This window comes from Topomyia yanbarensis, chromosome 3, assembly GCF_030247195.1.
Source record: "Topomyia yanbarensis strain Yona2022 chromosome 3, ASM3024719v1, whole genome shotgun sequence".
NCBI lineage: Eukaryota > Metazoa > Arthropoda > Insecta > Diptera > Culicidae > Topomyia > Topomyia yanbarensis.
The window spans coordinates 350605330-350620562 of record NC_080672.1 but is presented as its reverse complement, the minus strand read 5'-3'; the positions used below and the strand labels follow the sequence as shown (position 1 = coordinate 350620562).

Here is a 15233-nt window from a genome sequence, read left to right as displayed (position 1 = left end):
TGCTAATTAAATGTCGTTACAATATAAGAAATTATTTTTACAATCAAAGAAATATCCAAAGCGACCTCCATTGAGTCTGAGGGGTTGTCGGTTTTCGGAGATACCTTCCCATTAGCCAAAACTATCATGTGTGCTTCAGTACCCACGAAAAGAAGGTTTTATCGGAGGGGACGTAAAACTATTGCTGCGAAGTTTAAAATAATGAAGTAATTAGCGCTTGACGGTGGAACATTTCTAGTATCAGTAATCAACAAGCACCTTTTCGCTGAGCCGTCGGTCATTCAGCCTGCCATGTCTGAACTTTCATCACTACGGGTAGAAATCAATCCGAATCTTACTACCCACTCGGGAAAAAGTGTTCCGCCGGCCCTGTTAGATGCATAAATATTATTGTGATTCAACCTTTATTTCTATCAACCAGTTTTGTTGATTCTAATGAATACAGTTGTGATTCGCTGGTTGAGCCACACCTCTGTCCAACTAAAGAATTTGATTCGTTAATTGGACCGACTGACAGATGTCAAAAACTCTCCAAAGGAGACGTTAGTAGTGTAATTACATCTATTCACATCTCTAATAATTGTCAGATTGATTGTCAAAGTAAATTTGACATAAGATTTTTACCTTTAGATGCTTTTTAGTTGGACAATGGTCGAACTAGCGGAGGTCTAACTAAAAAGCGGTCCAGTTAAAAATGTCCAACCAGCGAATCACGACTATATCTTATTTGTTTATCAAAATAACTAATTTCATCGTTTGGGTTAATTTAACAGAGATGTGTTTCTAACAAGCATAACAATGGATTAAAACTGCGAAATGTTTCTGATAGTGCGCAGTTCATTACAAATGACTTTTCCTGTTTTATTTGGTGCACCGAGTGACTATTTCTAAAGTGAGGAAAAATCGTTGTCAAAGATAAATATAATATTTAAGAGCATTATACAGGTTTTTCCAACAATTTTTTTATTCTTACTCATCAGACTTACAATCGAACCAAGTGAACAACTACTACAAGTTTCTCGATCTAATCTGCAATCTAACATATGAAACATTGTATTTATTCCTGCCATCATGAGTAAAGTTGACGAAAAAGCTCTGCTCCGATCCGACGCTTCGGTCGTTCCAATTTTGTTCTATACCCATATGAACAAAATTATTTGTTCTATGGTATTTCTGTTGAAATACCACCCGAAGGTCAAAAAATGGAGCTTAGGCTTACGGAGGTCATCTATCTTCAGTATCATCTTCATAGCCGTAGCGTGACCTTTTGGCGCCCTTGGGAAGTCTCAGTTTTGCGCCTCTTTGTCATTCTTTTTAGTTCGACTTTCGAATAATGATTTCGTATGCACATGGAAATGGCTCCGTTGTCCTAAGGCAGTGCCCACAAAGGCATTTGCAATATTGTCAGCGAATATGCCGCGGTGAATATAAATCCCCCCGAAGAAAGACTTCAGATGTAAAGGTTTAAAGAATTTTACATAGATATGTGAATACAACATACGTTGTATAACATTCCAATTACACAAGCTCGAGGAGCTGGTATTTTAGTTCGATAACACCAAGCTCTTTCGTCAATTGGGAGCGTCACAGTAATGTTACAATGCAGTTGGATGTTTCCTCATTTAAAAAGTTTTGCTGACCCGACAAAACAGTTTTGGTTCAAAATCGTTGGGAATGTCATCCCTTGCGGACCCCAAACTTACCACATGTTTGCATTACCATCCTTTGGCTTGTTTTTCAATTTATTATATCTCCCGCAATTTCTATCAGCCTTCGTATTCCTTATGTTTTCACTTTGCCCCGGGCATAAATAACCTCTCCTGAAAAGACCAAGATTCCGACATATTCAACAGTGACAGATATACCGGAAGGTCGTCCAGATAAGATCAGAATTGTGATATTCTGTCTAAATATGTTAGTGGCGGCAAGGCTTGTATGAAGGACTACCGCGTCTAAATGTCCGCTTACAAAGTTGAGATCGACGGTGGGGTCACCGATTCGAAAATGTGCGTGGATCTACTGAAGCACGGGGTTGGTTGTTTCAAGGTCCCTTTGCTTCATGGAAATCGTACTGGATAGGACAAAATTGTGTGTCCCTTCAAACTCGTGTCGGGTGAATTACAGCGTTCAATTACGTCTTCTTCGACAAGAATCGTCTGCCTGTTCGGCATTTGTACCGAGACTCGTGAGGAGAACACGCATTGAGAATGCTGGAAAATAGGTCTGCCTATTATGAGAGAGTTCATGTGGTCCAGGGTCCTAGGAATCTAAAGCGTCCCCTTTAAAGACGATCCCTTGCAGAAAAACTAAAAAGAGCCACTTACCATGACAAATCATTATGCCCTTTTGGAAGAGTATCACTTTGATAATCCTTATGTGGAAATCAGTCAGTTGAAACATCAGTTGGAGTTAGAACTCAGTCAGTTGAAACATCAGTTGGAGTTCCCCCAACAGAATCTTTGTTGATTTCAACTAAATTTGAGTTGTTCTCTCCTTTGGTTAATACTATTTTTTTTGCTTCTTCGAGCTTGTTAGTTCGGTTAAATTTATCATGATTTTGTTACTTCAAACGAAATATTTGTTGAAACTATTGAAAATCCAACAAATGAAATTGTTGGTAATTTCAAGAAACAGTATTGACTGAATCATGCCTGAGTCTTGTTTATATCAAACAGGAAAATTGTTAATTGAAACCAAAATTAGTTCATTCTTACTGATCTTTTTCTCCGCGTACGAAGGTACCACTAGCAACAATCCTGTGTTTTGTATCTACTATACTGTCGTATCTCCAATGAAAGCGTTTGGCTTTCTGGTTCACTGCCGTGTTCTTCTTCTTCTAGTTCTGGTTGTTTTCCGTCGGCCTATTTCCGCTACGAGTCCAAACACCGACACCAGAGAGGTGACGGACTCCCACTATCTGGACTAGATATCGACCCATCAACTCAGATGTGACCTCAGTTTTTTCTCACCTCAGAAAAATGACCTCGACTAGGATTGAACCTAGACCAACTGGGGTGAGTGGCGGTCACGCTTACCACCCAACCATCGACGCCTTCCACTGCCATGTTCAATACTATACAAAATACTATACAACATTTGCAAAATATAAACATTACACTATATTTCACCAACATTTGGTTATTTTGTGTCATTCGGAAATGAAGCTTTGAACAATTCTGTGTGGTGCTTGTGTTGCTTGGTAGTGTTTCGTGGCAGCCTTTAAAAGTGGAAGCCTGCAAAACAATACAGTGATACTGCAATGTGTGTATCAACATGAGTGATACTTCAACGCTAGGCTTTCGGAATAGCAATGTTCATCCTACTTGTGATATTTAAGGAGTTATACAAACACATCATGATGTACGAAGAATTCTTGGCATTCCATGTAACTATGGAGAATAAATTACTATTGTTATTATATTTTTGTTTGTTTTGAGTGTGTCCGCGTCGACATGTTGCTTATCAGGTTCGTGATAGTCGTGCACTTATATATGCTTATCAAAGTGTCATAAGAATGTAATAGACATATCCACAATGTTGTAGTGAACGTACCGTAAAACGGGGTCTCTTTGATCACCGGGGTAAGTTTGATCAAATGAGACTTTTTTCAGTAACGTACGATAAGATGATTCACTCTAACAAAATCATCTAAACAAAATGCAAACCATATTCCTTCTAGGCAGTATTGTCACAATATCGGGCCATGAAATTGCATACGGATATGCTTTCGATACACATATTTTTCTGATCAAAGTTACCTCGAAAACAACTAATGAAAATTTACCACAAAGTAATTTTATTTTTATAGTAAAACGAAATCAAATACCCAACAATTTGAACATCTTCAATCTTTGTGTACCGGTACTTGTTCTAAAAATGCAAACAGTCGCAACTACTTGAATTGAAGATTCGTTATTCGAAAAACATTTGAAAAAGTGGTCAATGTTCCCACATTTTACGGTAACCAGGCATTAAACTATAGTTTGAATAAATGAGAAAGGCTCAATTGTACCACTAGATGAATTAAAACAGGTTTTCTAGGTTGGGCGCCTCTATGAAATCAAATCTTCAAAATCGTTTTGGTTTTCTGCTTATAGACAACGAATTGCGACCTGTATTGTGCCCGCATATAAGGTCGGTTTTCAAAACACCTTTTCCTGGAGCCGCCATTTTGGACGCCAATTTTGACACCTTACACTCGGTGATTTTGATTTTATAGATTAAACCTTAAACATTTTGCAGAATAGCGTGCGAAGCTAAGTCGTTTCACATCGTCAAAAAAAAATTATCAAACATTACGTTAAGTTTTTGCACAATTTTATAAGTGGGCCCACTCAAATATAATGATTATACCGGTTTATACGGGAAATTCGTGTGTGGCCGCACACTTAAACTCGTAACACAGGAACCGGAGCTCCGATTCCAATGGAATTTGATAACAATCAATAGAGTTACTGTAGCTTTCATTTGAGACTACATTTTTTTTTGGAAGCACTGCTAGATTTAAACAATGGAATTGAAGGATGCCATATTGTCTGCATTTCTCTCTGCACTTCTCTGGAGGATAGCTATAAACTTCTAACTCCATTCGTAATTGAAAGTTCTTTTCTATTTTAATATTATTTAGCAATTTTATTACTTTATTACTTTCACCAACAGACTCCTTGGCCCCAATGGTGGTTACTTAAATTAATTACATTTCAAAATATTTAATGTTTTCGCTTTTATCGAATTCCTCGTCCGGTTGAAATCACAGGCCATCGCCACACTGTTGAAAATTCGCTGGAGTCCAGTAACAGCGCTCTGGCAACCATAGTTGGTTCGCCTGAACGGAACTCGCAAAAGAGAGTTATTGCGGGAAGCTCGAACACTGGTTTGAAGATCTAGGCGTCCGAGGATTGTAGAGCAATCCACCCTGGCAGACAGTAAGTCCAAGACAAACAGGGCTCGAGAGCAGTCCCTCCGGATGCCTAGAGTGTCAAGCTGTATTAACTGCCATCCGTTTTCGTAGCTTGGCAGCTGAAATCTGTTTTGCCAAGGGAGATGTCGGAGTGCAAAGAGTATGAACCTGCGTTGGACGGCCTCGATTCTGTCAACGCCGTTCTGGTAATACGGATTCCAAACAGCAGAACAATATTCTAGTGTCGAGCGAACCAGTGCGCAATAGAGTGATTTTTTATAATATACGTCACTAAAGTTTTTCGCTATTTGGAAGATGAACCCAAGCTGTCTTCATGCCTTATCCACGATGTATGAAGTTTGTGGTTTGAACGTTAGTGCCGAATCCATGATGACTCCGGGATCCTTGACATCAAAGTGTCTTGGAATGCTCGAGTCGAAGAAATTGTAGCTAAACAAGATCGGATGGCGTTTCCGCGTGAACGTAACGATTGAGAATTCACTCGGAATTAAAACCATTCTGCTTAGGTCACACCACGTGCTAAAGTTCTCCAGTTCACTCTGAAGAGACTCGGCGTCGGTTTTATCCCGTATTCGTCGAAATTTTTTCATGTCGCCAACGAATGAAAGGCGTGGTCCTTGTAATTTGATATTGACGTCATTAAGGTAGAGTAGGAATATTAGTGGACCGAGATGGCTTCCATGTGGGATGCCGGATGTAGCGAAGAATGGTACAGATAGACAGTGCTTAATGCTGATTTGGAGTTGCCTTCCATCGAGGTAGGAGTGAAACCAGTGCAGAAGTTGTCTATGAATACCGAGTTTGTCCAGCCTATTGCGATATCATGGTTTATTTTGTCGAAGGCTGATCCATGTATATAGCATCGGTTGGCAATCCGTCATCTGATCTCAGCCTTGACATCAAAATGTGTTCAAAACTAACTCTAACGAGAGCTATTAAATATTCATAAAAAACTCTAAGCGGTGCTGAAAATTTATAAATATCCACAATTGAATTTATTTACACTTCCACGTAACACGGCACTAAAGATTATTAGAGATTGAACCCAGGCAGTTCATTCGTTTTGTGCGTATGAAAACATGAGAAATATACCAAATAATCATCAAATTCACCTAACGGTGTAAATATGTTGGCGATTCGTACCAAAACAGCTTTCCGAGTTGTTCCGTGGGATTTCTGAGTCCAGAAATATAGTATGTAATACTGTAAAAATCTACTGTTAAATGACTTACTCATCGAAGGGAAGACATGACTACCGTGGGGAAAAAATTCGAGTTTCGCATATGATTTCAAAGCATTTCTTTGGTCCACTGTCAAGTACAGCGACTGATTTTACGCGATGTTTCTGCCAGAAGGATATTTGATTTATTTACACTTGAGGCTTACCAGACATGGCGGTTACGATCACGAACAGATGAGAGGAAGGTGTGAGCAACGATTACGACGTTAGCACTCGCAGCCGATGTGTTTTTACTTGCAGTTTTAGGGGATTGCAATATTAACTTGACTTGTGGTATGTTAATTAAAATGAATGGATACTACGGCTAATAATCGCCGCCGCCAAGCTCTACCCACTTAAATTTGTCGTCAATTTTTATTCACCGTCAATAACATGGAGAGTGGATGAAGCGACGAATCAAATGTTTGATTGTGTTTTTACTCTACTTTCGCAAAATCGGATACCCGGTTGGCGAAAGGCCCGCTCAATTCGTTCGGTTTTTAGTATGTTTTGGACTAATTGAGCGTCACGACACGCCGCGGTTCGTGATTCTACAGAGTGTAGCTTGTCACTGCGATCGTAAAACCACGAGGGAATCAGCTGAGAACGATAGACTAACGCTTCGTTGTGCATCGGTGACAATAACAATCTACCATAGCCGGGCGGCTTTCGAGAGTGCGTTTGCGAATTGTTAGAAGAAAACCCATGCAATTCTTGGAATGCCGTTTTCGGCGAGACAAGAATTAATGCCCGCGATCTAAACAAATGAGAGCAAGCGATTGTGATAGAACGTGCCAAAAGATGGACCGGCCGCCAGGACGTGTGAGATAAGCATGGGGCGAGACGATATTGAAAAGATAGTCGTGGTTCCGGCGTTTAATGTTAATACAAGCCATTTAGACAGTTATAGCATGTGATTAATACGTCGGAGGTCTTGGTCTAACCGGCTCGCGACTGATGGGTGTTTCTTATTTTTTTTTGTGAGTAGAAATGCTACAGATTATTGAGTGTGAACACAGCATCTCGTTCATGTTGTACAGCCAAGCACGAAGCGCGATGCTCTTTTCATGAGATAGAAGTTTACTGATATCGTTAAATTGAAGTGTTGTATCAAATGACGGCCATCGACCAGATAGTTGCGATTTTATGATACTGCGAGCGTCATTGATGAATATATGCATGAAGAAATTTACATCACGTACATTGGTATATTATTATTGCTTGCAACATTCCAATGAAGCTTATGTCAATGACAAATAATAAATTCGCTAGATTTCCAATGCAGCATGCACTCTCCAATCCGAGTAGACTCATTGCCAATAATAGAATCGAAACTATAATGCAATGGCTACAGCAACTAGCAAAATGTGCAAAATATGAAGTGTTGAAAATAATTTATAGTTAATCGGTGCTAGTTTTACTATTCATATGTCACCGGTTTTGGCATGTCGACTGATCGGCGATCGTAATCGTGACCGGCGCAACTCGCAACAACGGCTTGTGGCGCAGGTTTTGTGCATTACGGAAATTAATCCACCGATTGGCAGCATTTGGTGAGTCATTATCCAAACTAACAGAGAACTAGATATTAAATCGAAGTCAAGAATTTGTCAAATTTAGTTATTGAATGGAAATAATAAATGAACATGTTCGAGTGAAATTATTCTACATATTTTTTGTTCACTTTCTTTTGAAATCGTCTATTGTGTGCCTGAGAGAGTATGCTTTTCAGATTTTAGTTTACAAAATTCCAATGTTTTATATACATAGTATAAGTAACATTTTAAAACATCATTAAACCAAAATGTCAAGAAATTAAAATTGAGGACATAGACAGCGATGCGCGATAAGACAATGGCTGCTGTAAAACTACGAACTCATAGTATTCAGACAAAGCCATCTGGATCTGTGCACGCCTAGCCAGGGAAATTACATTTTTGTTCGGTATATATACATTTGCACAAGCTGTACAGCCCGCTACAGCGACGCATCACTACAGCTCTTGCCAGAACGGTAGCCAAACCGAGTACATTTTCCCGTACAGCAGTAGAATACATTTTTGTTTTGCTGCTGTACTCCGACTGCTCGGTGAGAGTGTAGCGTAGTAAAGTTTGTTCTCTCGCTTTGTGCACTTTTCTCTGCATAGTCAAAGGGAGAGGCCCGCACACGAAAGCGTTAATGCCGCTCGTGGCATAAACGAACCGCATTCATTGTTGTCGTTTGTGATTGAAAATATTGAATAGATTAAAAATATTAAAAAGTGTAAAATAAGAAAAGAGAAGCTGTACCGCTCGCGTCTGGTGGCTGTACGGGGGGCAGTATTTTTTTGTCATGTTACTGCTTTACTTACAGACTGCCGTACAGTGCTGGGCATCCTGCAATAGCGAACGACAATAGCGTTGAAAGAGAAATGAGAATGTAGGCAGAAAAATTCCAGCCGCAGAAAAGGTAGGCATTTTGAATCCTTGCGCATAGCTCACACTGAGAATAACGCCACTACCGTTATTCTTATTGTGAGTAAAGTGTGCATTTGGTGGAACTTCTGTAAATGGTTAAAAAGATCGATATTTTTTATCATTGATAGCATTATATAAATTCACAAATATGCGTGTAGGATTTCAGAATGAAATTATGGAAGATACGCATTTTTGTCGTCTACCTGCTGCTTATTGAATTCAAAAGTTAACGCATTTTTTGAAAATCACGTTTTTTAAACTGGAGTGCACGATGACTTTAGAACAGCTCAACCGATTTAAATGATTTTATAATCAAATTAAGCTGCATTTTTAATAGAATGGCGTCAAGGAAATCATCACGTATTTTTTATTATACTGTTTTAAAACAAATGTGACGAAAATCTAAAAAAAAACATCCTCTACAATACACGCCGTTTACCTCTGCAGATACTATTAACTAAGATAAGTGTCAACTTTGGGCGAAGTATAGGTTTTTTTCAATCTACTCACAAAGTTACGTCGCAAAAAACCCGTTTACAGGAGAGGAATTTCTCGGAGATCCGTTCAAAAATCTTTAAAATCGTGACCAACTATCTTAGATTCTGATGAAACTTTACACGTTTCACCGGCATGGAAGACTAAACATTTTCCACGGTCAATAAGATTATTTTGACACAAGAGCTATTTTTTAAAAGAGCGTAGACGTTTCTACGTGCAATAATTTCATTTTTTTGTCCGATTACTGTATTTTGTACAGTAAAACTATCGAGTTGCAGAGAATGAATCATTTTTCAAAAAACAAAAATTTAAGTTAAAAAATTTAATTCCATCAAAAATCCATTTTTTTTAAATTTCTTACATTTTGTCAACAACAACTAAAAGAGTAAAGAAACATTTTACATGGTGGAGAACGTATCGGTAAAAAAAGGTAAAGTTTTTCTAACAACAACTTCATACATATTTGTCAATATCACACTAATTGACATACAAAAGTGTAATTTTATTACAGAATATAAGTCTGAGTATCATTTTTAAATAAAATACAATTAACAAAAATCTTCCAAAAGCGATAGTTGTCGATATATTTGGAATTTTGCTCCAACAAAAACAATTAATCCGTCTAATTATGGCCTTTTTAAAAATTATTCGTTTTGCCCCATCATAAAATATTAACAATGTAATGTTTGTCGTTTTGCAGACGTAAAAATATTTGTCTCAGTGTATTTGGATCGTGGAGCTTTCAAATGGTTTACAATATCGGCTTGATGTCAAAGGTAGGGGAGAGTGAGGACACTTGATCCTTTGCGATATTTGAATTCCTGGCCATATCTCCTAATCTGTACCCATAAAGTTATCATAATATAAAAAAATGAAGTATTTGGTCGTTTATGATATTTAAAAAACAAATCTGATATATTACATTTGGTTTGGAAAAGTTGCATAATATTTTAGAAAATATGTGTTTAAATCCATCACGAAGATCTTTTCACAAAAATTTTGAACTGTTGTATGCGATCGTCGAACTAATTAGTTATGAATATTTTCAAGTACGATTACTTTCTAAGGGCTTTTGCTTAGAAAAACAAGTTTTTCGAATAAAAAGTTTCACTACACATACAAAAAAATTAAATTTTGTTCGCCTCATACAACAGGTATCTTTGATCCCTGTAACACTGGTTATTCTTGCTCCCTATCATTAGTTCTCTCAAACACTTTAGAAATGTATAGAAATAGAAAAACATCACTTTCATAATGTAACTGGCACTATTAATTGATCTAAAATGTTTTTTTTCGTGAACAAATTATGGTATAAGTTATTGAAGGTTGAAAAAGCAAGTTAAACAGCGTTGATTAGCCGCAAATACTCGTCTCAACTTTCTACTGTGGTTAAAATTTGTCGTGCATCTAAAAAGGTAGGCTTAGTATTTAATTTGTCAGGATAGGTGGTTACTGAACTTTCGTATCTATAGGTCATAGTGTGCTTTGTTTCTTTAGCCCTAGTAGGCGGGGGATAAAGTTACCACACTTTTTACAAAAACCTCGTTTTGGCATGATTTTCAAAACTGTTCATATTACTGACAGGACATAGTATTCGGATTTACACATTATTTATAGCCCTTTCAATCCGAATTGACTACAAGAATTTTGCAATTGAAATTTTTATTTCATTGAAAAGTTGAGAAGAAAACAAAAGTGGGATCAAGCGTACCCACTCTCCCCTAAAGTTACAGGAAATTTTATCGGCCTTTTGTAAAATTTATTGTTTTTACGGAGAAACGCGAATAACTTATGAAAAGGTCGCAATAAAATAAAATAATTGTGTTATAAAAACAAAATTGAAAATATCTCGAGATCTAGAAAAACTTTTTTATTAATAGCTTCTCTCAGATGCAAATATGCTGAAAAAGTTACTTTTACGTCTTTAAAACGATAAACAGAAGATTATTGACATTTTATGACGCTGAAGCGTGAATTACTTTTAAAAAGGGCATAATTACACAATTTTTTTTGTTGCAGCAAAATTCTAAATATCTCGACAGCTATCAAATTTTGGAAGATTTTTGTTAAATACATTTTGGTTAAAAATTTGATACTTAGAATTAGTTTTGTTGTCATCATGCAATCACATTCAAAATATCTCTTTTCTCTTTAGGTAGGTATTTGACAAAATATAAAAAAAATAAATGGATTTTTTTTTTAAATTTAAATTTTTACATTAATTTTATTTTTTGCGGACAATGACGCAATATTTTTTCAGTGCAAATGTTTTACGTACAGAAGTATTCATTCCCTGGAACATGTTCCCAGATAGTTTTGCTGTATAAAATACAGCATTCAAACCATTTTTGTTTAATTTTTTCACGTAGAAGCGTCTACGCCCTTTTGAAAAATTGCTCTTGCGTAGAAATATTGCAATTGGTAGAGAAAATCATGGAGAATCATAAACCGAACACAATTGCAAAGTTTCGTTCGAATCGACAATGGACATATATTGCGGTTGGCCGGTTTCTCATGGAATCCCTCAGGAGTGGTCCCATTAAGTGGATTGACAGCCCGGAGCCAGTTGGCGGAATCCCTTTTTCTCGATTTGCATTAGACATATGGTGCTGTCTCTCTTTATGCACTTCTAGTAATATGAAATACATCCTCCTATGTGTTTGTGTTGCATTACATTTTGCGTTGTAGAAGTTGTGGGTTTTTTTAATTTCAAACATTTTATGTTATTTTTAGGGGTTATATTTCGGCTTTCAATCTTTCAAATATTAAACAAAGGGAACTTTCACTTTTCAATCGTCTTTTTGGCGGCATGTATTGTGCCTTTTACATTGAACTAATTTAGTTAGCGTATTATCGTCGTATATTGGAGTAGGGGAACATGGTGAGACTTGAGCAGGTTTTCAGCTAAAACTGCATAAATCTCTAAAAAGGCCTTCAATCCCTCAAAAGTCATTGAGATATAATGTGCAAAGTTATTGTGCGTCTTCATGAATTTTTAATTTAATTTTTGAAAAGTTTAAAAGTTTTTCTGAGATCGTTTTTTTTGGTCAAGTCTCCCCACTGCGGTTAGACTTGACCAAGGCGTGGGGAGACTTTACCAAAAGAATTCTGAAAAATAATAACAAAAAATAATGACATAAAACATACTGTAATTATTTTTTTCCATATTGTCGAGATCTTTGGGTAGCAGTAGAAAATATAAAAGGGTTGCATTTGATAAATTTCGATATTTTTAAGTGTTTAATTAACTGTACTGCTTGCATTGCATGTTCACACATCACGAAATCAGTCCTACTATTGCTAACTTTGTTTACTAATACTAAAATATAAAGATTTATATTTGAGGTGGGATTTTTTATGGCGTGATTAACATTAACAGTAGATACCAAAGCATAATCAATATCGGGAATTTTGCATCTTTCTTCAGCTAAATGCCAATGTCTCCCCAAAAAATCTTGGTCAAGTCTCCCCAACATTAGTTATTGCGTTCAATGTCATTCAAATTCTAATAATAACTATTCCTATGTTCCAATTTAAATGTAAAATCATTTCACTGCTTCACAAAGATTAAGATGGTATATTAGTACATTAATAGTAATTAGTAGTCGAGTAGATATGTCCATACAAAAATTTATAAAAAAATACATCATTTATTGCAAATTTTTTATTCCAAACTTTTAAAAATACCTTAAGGGTTCGAAACAAGTATAAAAATATTTTTGAAAAAATTTTAAGAATCGAATAGAAGACACTATAGCTAGAAATAGAATTTTGCGCCCCATGTTCACCTAATTGTTATGTTACACAGTGGCACAACGAGTGACAAACCCCAAAAATCAATGTATTGTAATTCTTTTGTGAATATTTTTTTATTATTCACTCAGTTTGAATAAAATGATCTCAAGATTTTACGATTATCGAAAGAAAAATGATTTTTTAACATGTCGGTGAAACAAGTAATGTCGAGAATTTCTGTTCAATGCATTTCAATTATAAGAATTGTTTGTACCTTCGAATTTCAAATGGCGATATCTCAAGAACTACAAGGCCGATTGGAGTAGTTTTTAGTTTTTTTGACAGAGGAATAAACGTGATAAACTAGCGATTTAAGCTTTTTTGTGCAGAAATCATTTACGTTAGTTTTGCATCAAGAAAAAGCAATTGAAAAATTGGCTGTCATATTTGTCTTAACCCTTGGCGACGTAGTGGGACGTCCCACCTACTTCTCCTTAGATTTTATAGGATTTATAGTTAGCGTTGACATATAAATACGAATTCTTTCTTTTAATCAACTCTTAGGGATGTAAGGAGTACAACTACCATAAAAAATTATATGAATTTTTAATTACTTATTAGTTATAAACAATTAAAACTTGAAAATCTCGTTTTTACAATAAATTCGGCTGTGTCTAAACTAAAAGTCCTAGAGATCCCAATTTTTTTCGTAGGTATCTCAAAGATTGAACAAATAATAGATTTTTTGCAGAATTTTTCATAGGTTAGTTTTTTCAAAAAAAATTATCAAGATATGCTAAAATGGAGTTTATTATTATGTTGGTCTATAAAAGATACTAAGAGATAGGGATAACTTCTCAATTAGCATAAAAAGATTATGTGGTTTTTGAGGTCACTAATTACAATTCTGATAACAGAATTTGAAAATTCAAAATGGCGGCTCTACAGTGGCAGCCTTTTTTTTCGAAATTTACGAAAGTTTTTGGGGTCACTGATTATGATTTTGATGTCAGAATTCGAAAATTCAAAATGGCACCTACAATATGTCATCATGAAATTTTGCCAAGCACAGTCGCCATATTGAATTTTACATTTTCGACGTAAGAATCAGAATCTTGCGCATTTTTGCGCCAAAGTTTTTTTTATCTATAATTTGAGAAATACCCACACGGAAACGCCCTGTAGCTAACAACTTTTCTCGCAAATTAGTTGCCTAAGAAACACTTTTACTGAAAAATTAGTGATTTTTTCTAGTAAAATTTCTAATATCCGATGTGATTGGTTACTATTGAGCCTTATTCTGCATTACGACGGATCACATTTTCGAATGAATGTGGTTCGATCGAAGCAGGCAAACCACATACGTTCGAAAAAGCTATCCGTCGTAATGCAAAATAAGGCTGATTATTAACGTGTATATTAACCCTTTAACAACCAACGCCTTCAAATGGATTTACATTAGAATAGCCGAAAAGATAATTATGGAATTTCAAAACTGATAGTAGAAACGGATTCACCGACCCACAATTAGTTAAAAGCCCAATTTTTAGCCCTATAAACCAATTTTTATAATTTTGTCTCAACTTTGGGGATCATGAATAAATGACGTAGCTCTTTTTCGACTATATTCGACTCCTCTCTCCCCCTCGTAGCATTTAATCACAAACTTCTTACCTCCCCTTGTAAATAACGTAGCATTTCCAACATCCCCCCTCCCTCAACGCGTTGTGTTTGTTTTGAATTTTGTGTTGAGAGTTTGTTTTGAATTTTATGTTTTATGAGAGAAGCTCTCTCAGTTCACAACCATGCAGCTGTCAATGATTCTATGAAGCATACGTTCAACTAAATTATTATACTATGTTTGGTTGAACCTAAGAGAAAATTTAAATTTTTGTGAATCGAAAACTTACCACATTAAAATCCGCGTGAAAAGTAACTTGTGTCCATTTAATTTTATTTCTCTTAGGAATGCAGGAGCATTATATTGTTTTATCTAATCAATGGGTTTTGAAGCCCGCCAAAAACAACTTAATGCTACGTCGCACAACAACCCTCCCCCTCGTCACACTTCATCACAAATTTGAGATACCCTTCCTACCCCCCCCCCCCCCCCCCAAATGCTACGTCATTTATGCACGACCCCTTGTATGAAGAGGAGCCACTGTGTGGTACTTAGCTTTTTTGCGCCATTGACTCTCGTACGTGGCGGTTTGGTAGGTATCCGAAAACGACCCGTAACGGACCGGTTTCGCATGACTACCAAACCGCGTTTTCGCATTACTATCAAACTGTCACGTACGAGAGTCAGTAGCAACAAACCGAAACTTAACCCCTAAACATAACATCAGTAATGGTCGTTGATTTTCTTACATTTTATGCTATTTTTGCTGAATTTGAAACTATT

At 36.4% G+C, this 15233-nt stretch overlaps 2 protein-coding genes across 2 annotated transcripts in view; one reads left to right on the top strand and one right to left on the bottom strand.

Moving 5' to 3' along the window:
• LOC131691885 (uncharacterized) overlaps window positions 1-15233 on the bottom strand; it is a 114420-nt gene that overhangs the window by 35675 nt on the left and 63512 nt on the right. The gene's annotated exons all lie outside the window — the stretch shown is intronic.
• The window catches only part of LOC131691886 (G-protein coupled receptor 52), a 175010-nt gene continuing 167329 nt past the window's right edge, over window positions 7553-15233 (top strand). Inside the window, exon 1 of the mRNA XM_058978575.1 lies at window positions 7553-7693. The gene's annotated coding sequence lies outside the window, so the exon portion shown is untranslated. The remainder of the gene's footprint in view (window positions 7694-15233) is intronic.